Consider the following 3399-nt stretch of genomic DNA (forward strand, 5'->3'; position numbering starts at 1 on the left):
CTTCATCCTTACCACACTCCTGCAGACGGGATGAGGCGATCTTCAGTGCCCAGGCAAGGAGACCGGTCTTCCGAGATGAGTCATTCAGCACTTCTCCCACTATTTCTAGAAATGGGGTTTGATTCTCAGTGCATCGATTTCCTCCACGTGGGGTTCTGTTCTGCAGATTTTAGTCCTGTCTCCTACATAAGAGCCAGATGAGCCTGGCTGAGTCATAGAGATTCTCTCTGAGCTTCAGTTTCTCGACTTTAAAGCTGAAATATTTATCCTGGCCCTGATTGCTTCTGGAGTCACTGTGCAACTCAGTCAAGGTAAATAGAATGGCCGGGTTATCTATCACCACACCCTCATGTGCTGGGGATCCCCAGGACCACACCCACCTTTGGAGAGTCACTGGGACTCAGCATATGGTTGTACTTACAACTAGGATTTATTACCGTGATGTTGGAAGGATACACAGCCAGAGCATAAGGGCGTAGACACCGGCAGTGTGTAGAAATCCGTGTGAGGTTTCCTTACGCTCTCTCCCTTCCAAGAGGGGTCAAACAGAGCACACTCCTCCCCCAGCAATGAATATGGAGCAACCTGTGTGCCACGCTCCTGCTCCAGGAAATCTGCCAGAGGCTCGTGTCCAAGGTTTTTATTGGGAGCTGGTGACATAGGCACCCTCTGCCTAGCACATACCAAATTCCAGACTCCCAGAAGGAAAACGGCATAAATCATACTGTTTCCACAGTCTAGCCATAGTGAGCTACACTTGCGAGTTAGGAAAAGTTTCCTCTCAGTGTAAGAAACAGTATACCAGCCAAGTTCCAAGAGACCAGTCGAGGGCCAACCTTGTAAGAAGGTCATTCTAAGGACAGAAATCTTCCATCTGCTATGCCAACTCTTTTCTGCATACCAGGATGCCAATGAGAGTGACAAAGGAGTGCTTCGGAATGGGACCCTAGTACAATAGGCATAAACCGGGAATGTCCTAGGAAAATGAGGCCATGGTCATCCAGGCATTTGACTACCTGCCTTAACCAAACAGGTCCCGGATCGGTCCTAACTAGTCCAGTCTAACGCATGGTCTCGAGATGGGCAATTTTCAAAACTGAGTTCTGATTCCATATGTGTGTTGTTCAAAAGAAAATTCCTGCACTGATACTTAGGAAGAAGCGAGATGTTTTTAGGAGAAAAGGGATTTCAAAATTAAGGCATTAGTGAAAAATAAACCCACGTTATTATGTGCTTAGTATTTGGTTGTGCATCTTTAACTCTGACGATGTTCTCAAATCACCAAGTTTGAAATTTAATATTGCGAACAGCTCAGCAACGAGATTATTAATTACTATTTCTAGCTATCTGCAGCCCGTTAAATCTGTTACTTGTTAAAGGCAATATAGTTTCAAGTTCAAATGGCTAAAAATAATGAGCAGAATTCATTTTCGGTTCATTAACACAGTTGTCAATATTCCCGAACAGGTGGCAAAACAGTGAGTTTTACGGACCACAGACACAGCTGCCAAGCTCAGGGAGGGCCCTCGCCGGGTCTCTGCGCCTATCCATTCTTGTCACACTTCTCAGCAATGCGCTCTCTAATTCTCTGATCTTTTGACATTGTCATTCCCTGGTAAAAGAAATTTAATCAAAATACGTATGCTGGAATTTTACTTAAGCAGAAATAATGGCACTCAGAAGTTCAGGTTTCTAGGTGAGCATTTTCATTAGAAACGTGCAAAATCTCAAGCCCGGCCTCTCGGTGAAGGCAAGCCATGCCCAGGGGAGCCAGGCAGGCGCACTCAGGCCCTCTGCTCCATCTGGAGCCCATGCCGCTCTGCAGCCCCGCACCTGGACCCCAGGGAGGGGAGACCGCAACCTAGTGGGTCTGTCCGAACGCACCGTCTCTTCAGAAGCAGTTCTGCCTTAGGTATCTCTGGCAGGCCAGCATTTTTTTTTTTTTATGAGGAACAAATTAAGCTATACACACACATGCACACACACACCCACCCACCCACACACACACATATATATAGAGAGAGAGAGAGAGAAGACATATATATGTAGTTAATATACCCTCCCAAAAGAGATGCTTTTATCCTCATTCCCAGAACCTGCGAATGCGACCTTATCTGAAAAAAGGTCTGTGCAGATATAATTGAATTAAGGATCTCAAGATGAGATTGTCCTGGATTATTCACTTGTGACCTAAACCCAATGACAAGTGTCCTTATAAAGGAAAGGCAGAGGGAGATTTGAGACAGAGAAGAAAAGTCCGCGTGAAGACAGAGGCAGAGACTGGAGTGATGCGGCCACAAGCCAAGGAGCACCAGGAGCCACCAGAAGCTGCAGGGGGCAAGGAGGGTTCTCCCCCAGAGCTTTTGGAGCGAGCGTGGCTCTGCTGACAGCTAGATTTCAGACTTCTGTCCTCCGCAACTGGGAGAGAATAAATTCCTGTTCTTTTAAGCCATAAATTTGTGGTAATCTGTTGTGGCCCAAGGAAAGTAATACTATGTATAATATATATGTGTAATACTATACATTGTATAGATATCTTTACTTTTATACAGGTTATATATTATATATAATAAATGTATATATATATATGTATAAACTATATACATATACACACACACATACACACACACCTCCCCCCCATAACCAACGCAGGTTTGGGCACACAGTTGATATACGACAAATGTTGCTCTCTGCTCTGCCTCTGCCCTGCCCTGCCTCGGGTCCCTGGAATGAAAGTGGCTCTGACAGGTCAGCACCCTCCTGTTCCAAATGCCCCTTATCTGATTTCACTGTTTGCACCCAAAAGCTTCCCTTTAAAATTCTCTTCTCCCCAACTTCATCTATTATGGGTTGAATCATGTCCCCCTAAATTTCATATGTTAAAGCATTGACCTCCAGCACCTCAGAATGTGACTGTATCTGGAAACAGGGTCTTTAAAGAGCTAATTAAGGTAAAATGATGTCATTAAGGTGGACCCTAACCCAATATGACTTATGGGAAGAGGAGATGAGGACACGGACACACACGGAGCACAGACTATGTGAGACACAGGGAGAAGGTGGCCAAGGAGAGAAGCCTTGAAGCAACCGAATCTGCTGACAACTTGATCTTGAATTTGCAGCCTCCAGAACTGTGAGAAAATGAATTGTTGTCTAAGCCACGCCATCTGTGATGCTGTGTTGTAGTGGCCTAGACTAATACCATCCTAGCAGCAAGGGAGGATCAAGACTCCTGTCACTCTGTGAAGCAAGACCTCAGGAGTGTCACTGACACCCACCAAGGCCCCACACTGAGTCTGATGGCAGAAGGTGTGCAGGAAGCTCTCATCAATGGCCCAACGTGGTCCAGAGACGAGGACTCATGTGGGGAAAAATGTCCTGAAACAATTCATTGCTTCC

Source organism: Equus caballus, chromosome 3 (genome assembly GCF_041296265.1).
Source record: "Equus caballus isolate H_3958 breed thoroughbred chromosome 3, TB-T2T, whole genome shotgun sequence".
NCBI classification, from domain to species: domain Eukaryota; kingdom Metazoa; phylum Chordata; class Mammalia; order Perissodactyla; family Equidae; genus Equus; species Equus caballus.